Source organism: Mobula birostris, chromosome 13 (genome assembly GCF_030028105.1).
Source record: "Mobula birostris isolate sMobBir1 chromosome 13, sMobBir1.hap1, whole genome shotgun sequence".
Classification (NCBI taxonomy): Eukaryota; Metazoa; Chordata; class Chondrichthyes; order Myliobatiformes; family Myliobatidae; genus Mobula; species Mobula birostris.
In genome coordinates, this window is record NC_092382.1 from 31,838,695 (window position 1) to 31,845,064 (window position 6,370).

The following is a 6,370-nucleotide window of genomic DNA, read 5'->3' on the forward strand; positions in this document are numbered from 1 at the left end:
GCCGTGACTCATTAAGGACCATCACCACCAGGATACGCTCTCTTCTCATTATTACCAACCCAAGAATATACAGGAGCCGGAAGACAGACACTCAGAGATTTACCTCCAGCCTCTGCAATCAAATGTCTCACGGTCCATCGACCCACGAACACGTCCTCAAAATTAATCTTTAATTTGTTTATTCGTTTACTTGTTTGTTTATTCCTTTATTTGTTCATTCATTCGTTCGTTTACTTACTTAAATATTTGGCAAACTTTAGTACATGCATTACTTGCGGTGTCTATGGCAACGATCATGATACACACTCCCTGTCTCGACCAAATAGGTGCAGAACGATTCACCATGCTGGAACGGCCATGACGGAGTGAGACATTACTACCCTGATCTGGCTTTGGTTAAGCAGGCTTGGGCTGAACAAGCTTCAACAATCGCAGGGCGGATGCTCTGAGTAAGTTATCGAGAACGTTTCGAGTAAGTATTATATTTTTCTGATAGTACATAGCTAGTGCGCTGAACAAGAGGAGGCCGCAACATACTTGGACGAACGCAGGCGAATGCTCGAAGTAAGGAATTAAGTTTGTGGTAAGTTGATTTCTTTTGACTAGCTAGTGCGCTGAGAACAGATGCGGAGTCAGTGTTCTGCTCCTTGTGTGAGATTTAGCGAAATTCAGATGCCACCTCTATCCCGCATAAATACATCAGCACAACGTACATCGAGTGCAGCTCCTGAGGGACCAACTTAAGGAACCGGAGCTGCTGTTCCGTGAGCTTCGATTCACACGGGAGCATGAGGAGCTGATAGGTAGAAGCTACAGGACGGTAGTCACCCCGAGATGAAGGAGGTAGTCTCCCGGGTGACTGGCAGGAGAGGGGAAGGGGTCAGGCAGCCAGAGCAGCGCCACCCTGTGGCCGTACACCGCAATAATAGGTATACCGCACGAGATAGGGTGTCTGGGTTGCTGGGACGCGGGCATTACCAGGAAGAAGGTGGCCCAGAAGCGAAGGGTGAAGCAGAAGTGTTTGAGGAATTCCTCAATCAGAGGATCAGGACACCCATTCTGTGGACGTGGAAGAAACACCCGGTTCTGCTCCAACTCATAACGTCGGAGCACCATGATGAGTTTATCATGAAAGAGACGCTGCTACTCTGTTCTTATCTGATGCAGCCAAGCGGTCTGCCTGGTGGACTGAGAGCTCCTCGGGCTGGAACGCGACATTCAGAGTGTGGGAGGTGAGCCGTTTCGGTGAAACGGAGACTAGTGTAGTGCCACAAGGGTCTGATTAGGAACAGTCAACGTGGATTTGTAGGTGGAAGGTCATGTTTGACAAAACTTGCTGAATTTTTTGAAGAGGTTACTCGGAAAGTTGACGAAGGTAAAACGGTGGATTTTGTCTATATGGACCTCACTAAGGCCTTTGACAAGTTTCCACACGGAAGGTTAGTTGGCTATTAATATTGAAGTAGCAAAGTAGATTCTAGAGTGGTTGGATGGGAGCTGCCAGAGAGTAGTGGTGGATAACTGTTGGTCAGGTTGGAGGTCGGTGGCTAGCGGTGTGCCTCAGGGATCTGTACTGGGTCCAATGTTGTTTGTCATTTATATTAATGATCTGGATGATGGGGTGGTAAATTGGATTGGTAAGTATGCAGATGGAACTAAGATAGGTGGCGTTGTGGATAATGAAGTAGGTTTTCAAAGCTCTCAGAGAGATTTGGGTCAGTTAGAAGAGTTGGCTGAAAGAGAGTAGATGGAATTTAATGCTGATAAGAGTGAGGTGCTACATTTTTTTTTAGATTGGATTGGATTACATTCAACTTTATTGCCGTTGCGCCGAGTACAGATACAAAGCTAATAAAATGCAATTAGAATCTGACCAGAAATGCAAAGAATAGTGTTATTATGAAATAAATGCGAAAATCGTGCTACAGCACACAAATATAAAAGTACTGAGACAGTACAATATGGATGCAATGTTGCTTTGCCGTGTGATGAGAGATTCAGCAGTGTCACAGCCTCAGGGAAGAAGCTCTTCCTGTTCCTGCTGGTGCGGGAGCGGCGGATCCTGTAGCGCCTATCGGATGGGCAGAGAGTAAGAAGTACATTTTGGTAGGACTAATCAAAGTAGGACATACATGGTAAATGGTAGGGCATTGAAGAATGCTGTAGAACAGAGTGATCTGGGAATAATGGTGCATAGTTCCATGAAGGTGGAATCTCATATGGATAGGGCGGTGAAGAAAGCTTTTAGTATGCTGGCCTTTATAAATCAGAGCATTGAGTACAGGAGTTGGGATGTAATGTTGAAATTGTAGAAGGCATTGCTAAAGACAAATTTGGAGTATTGTGTGCAGTTCTGGCCACTGAATTATAAGAAAGATGTCAATAAAATAGAGAGAGTTCAGAGAAAATTTACTGGAATGTTACCTGGGTTTCAGCACCTGAGTTACAGGGAAAGGTTGAACACGTTGGGTCTTTATTCTTTGGAGCGTAGAAGGTTGAGGGGGGACTTGATAGAGGTGTTTAAAGTTATGAGCGGGATAGATAGAGTTGACGTTTATAGGGATTTTTCCATTGAGAATGGGGGAGATTCAAACAGGATAACATGAGTTCAGAGTTAGGGGGTAAAATTTAGGGACAACGCGAGGGGGAACGTCTGTACTCCGAGAGTGGTAGCTGTGTGGAACGAGCTTCCAGCAGAAGTGGTAGTGGCAGGTTCGATGTTGTCGTTCAAAGAAAAAATGGATAGATATATGGACAGGAAATGAATGGAGGGTTATGGTCTGAGTATAGAACAGTAGGACTGGATGAGAGTAAGCGTTCGGTATGGACTAGAAGGGCCGAGATGGCCTGTTTCCGTGCTGTAATTGTTATATGGTTTATAACAAAGTCTTTGGATAATGAAGATACCAAATATTGCTTCAAGCTTCCAATGTTTGAAGGAAATTACACATAAAATCCAGAGCACATTACACTCATGTTAGGTCAAAGTGCCTTCAGATCTCGCGCCACCAGATTATGTATGAAGATGTGTCGAATTGGCGATTCCTGAAACAATCGTTATGAAAGAACGGTGAGAGAGATTGACAAGGTAGGTGCTGAAAGTTCAAACCTCTATAATTCTACCTCTCTTTCAAGTTCGCGAACCGGACACGTGAAACGGTCACTAATATGATCGATAAACACGAGACTTGGAACAGACCGACTGGCCCCTTCATTCCGCTCCACGAAGTGTGAAGCTCGCTTGCAATCTGATCTTGGTGTCACATTCATTTTCCGGTCTGTATATCATCAACTCCAAAAAGGCCGATGACTGATGAGCTTTCTCTCGAAACACGGCATACTCAAGGAGGGCCGCAACTTGCCAGCCCCCACTACACTCCCACAAACACAAACACCTTTAGAGCTGTCAGTGATAGAGAATTACAAGGGTACACAGTACTCCGTGAGCACAAACACCCCCACGACTGCATTAAACGTCATGAACACTGAAGCTAAACACTTTGACTTGTTCTGGATACCCTCACCTTCCAAGTCAGACCGACGCAGGATCTCACATGAAATAAATAAATCCTTAGCAACGGCAAATGCGCAGCAGAGATGGGGGACCCGAGAAAATCCGCAAATGCGGGAGATACAGATTAACACAGAAAATGACGGAGGAATTCAGCAGGCGAGGTAGCAAACATTCGGTGTGAGACCCTTCATCAGGACTGGAGGTTCGAAGGAGTCAGACTGAGAAAGTACGGGAAGTGGAGGAAGAGGAACACGGTGGCATGTGATTGGCAAAAAAGAGCAAGGGAGAGGGTGAAGTAAAGATCTGTTAAGTTGATTTGTGGAAGAGATAAAGGGCAGGGGAGGTGGGGCTGTCTAATTGGAGAAAAAATAAGACGATGGGAGAATGGGAAGGGAGAGGAGAAACAGAGGGAGTTTATGGGCAGGTAAGTAGATAAAGCGAGAAAGGGAAAACGGAATGGGGAATGATAACGAAGAGGGGATCAGAGAAGTGTGAGGAATTCAACAGCCAAGTTGAGGACAGATCAAATTTTGAGGCGAAGTTGGTGATATTTTTGCATCACCACGGGCGCGGGAAAAGCCAACAATGCAGTAGATATATTGAGTCAGGAAAACTTCCCGAGCACACCAAACGAACGATACCCCCGATCTAAGTAGATGGCAGTCAATATTATGAAATTTCAAATCTCCCGTCAGGAAAAACCCTATCATCATTTAACCCTTCCAGAATCTGCCTCTCTATTTGCTTCTCGATATCCCCGTTACGTTTAATGGGTCTATAAGAGAGATTTTGCCTCTTTCCTGTTTCAGCTTTCTGCCTACACTGCCTCAGAATATAATAATTCCATGATTCCTCGTTTTCTGGAATCCTAGCAATATCCCTGATTAGCAATGCCACGCTCCCCCTCTTTTACCTCCCTTCCTGTCCGTTGTGAAATATATAAACCTGGCACACTCACTCTTCCTGCCCCTGAGATATACAACTCTCTGTAATGTCCAGAAAGGCATAGTTTCACGTATTGATCCGCGCTGTAAGTACATTCGCCTTGTTTACGATAGTCCTGGCATTAAAGTAGACACATCTCAAACCATCAGGCTCAGTGTTTCCGTGTTCTATCATCTGCCTATCCTTCCTCACCATCTCCCTGCTAGCTGCCGCTACTTGTGCGCCAACCGCCCGATCCTCTGTCTCTTCTCTTGGTCCCCTCCGAAAATGCAGTTTGAAATCTCCCCATTAGCATTACCCTCCAGAATATTCGATGTACGTGGTAATCGTGATTTGGACGGTTTGGGATTGTCGCAGCTGTTCCAAACAGATGGCGGCCAAGGAAGCATTTTTCCCCATTCTCCCAGACTGAGAATCGGGGGAATTTCTCAAGAAAAAGAAAGATTAAAAAAAAAAGGTGGTTCCTGCGTTCCCGATGCCGAAATAAATTTGGTGGACAAAATGATCTGGATGCTTTGAGTCTAAAGACAACTGGGAGCCTGGATTAGATGGGCTGGAAAACACATAGAAACAATGGTGTCAATCTGATTTACGATTGAATTTTGTGACTGAAAATAAGAGCATAAACTACTCTGGATTGCTACAGGTTTCATTCAATCGCATGAGGAAAATGTAAAACTGACTACCTACAGTGTCTGGATAAAGCATTCATCAGCCTTGAAAGTTTACATGTTTTATTGCGGTAAGCATTTAATTACAGTCGGTTTAATTCGGCATTTTTTGGCAGTGATCACACTGATCAGCAACAAGAACAATCAAAAATATTCCTGCATGTAAAAAGTGAAAACAGATATCTAAAAAGTGATGTAAATTAATTGCAATGCTGAAGGCAAAATAACATATTATATAAGTATTTACTTCTCCCACCCTTAATATGACACGGCAAATCATGACACAGAAATTTGACAGTATCAGCAGTCACAGAATTAGTTAAACGGAAGTCTGTATTTGGAGACTTCTGTGCAGTCAAATTGTTTCAATTGATTGCAGGACAAATCCACCATGCCGCACTTCCGGGTTTGCGGGGCAGATAATTGGATTCTGACGTCACAAGCGGCAGCGCTGATTGGATCAGAGAATCTGTGCTCTGCTCAGATCTGAATCAAACCTTGTGTGCTGTTCCCCAACTATCTGCTGCTGTGTTGAATCCGATAATGATCTCATAGAGCGTGTTTCTCACCCACCGACACGGGGAGAAAAAGAGACAGTAAAGTGAGCGTCATCCACGCCATCCCGAGAGAGCAGCGTCTGTCTCTGTTCCCTTCGGAGACTGAACCACATTTCCAGGTCTCCGTGCCAGATGTTGAGAGCGTGTTACGTGAAAACCCGGAACTGTTTGATTGGAGAGCGACAAGCAGGAGAATAAACGAACTTAACAGGCTGTAGGAACAGAAGGCTATTCGCCCCTCGATACTCTACTGTCATGTTTTACCAGCTCACGTGGCATTTTCCTCAAAACTGCACTCCTCTGAAATAAATGGAATGGTTGAGTGCTGTCGCCGCACGTCAGCGGCTGCATTCCATTAGGTGATTGAAGAGACTTGGTGTTGGTATGTCAACAAAGACTGTGAAGTGTACGGACATGCAAGATGGAGAGAATTCTGACTGTTTGCATCACTGTCCAGTGTGGAGGCTGCAATTCACAGGGTCGACAAAGATTGCAGACAGTTGTATACACAATCACATCCACCACGGTACATGCCTCACCATAATCCAGGACATCTTGAAAACGTGGTGCCTCCAGGAGTCCAGGTCCATTATTGAGGATCATCGCCCTCGGCCTATGCCGTTGTCTTATTGCAACCTTTCGGAATATGCACCCGTCCCATTGGTACCATCCAGAATATGCTC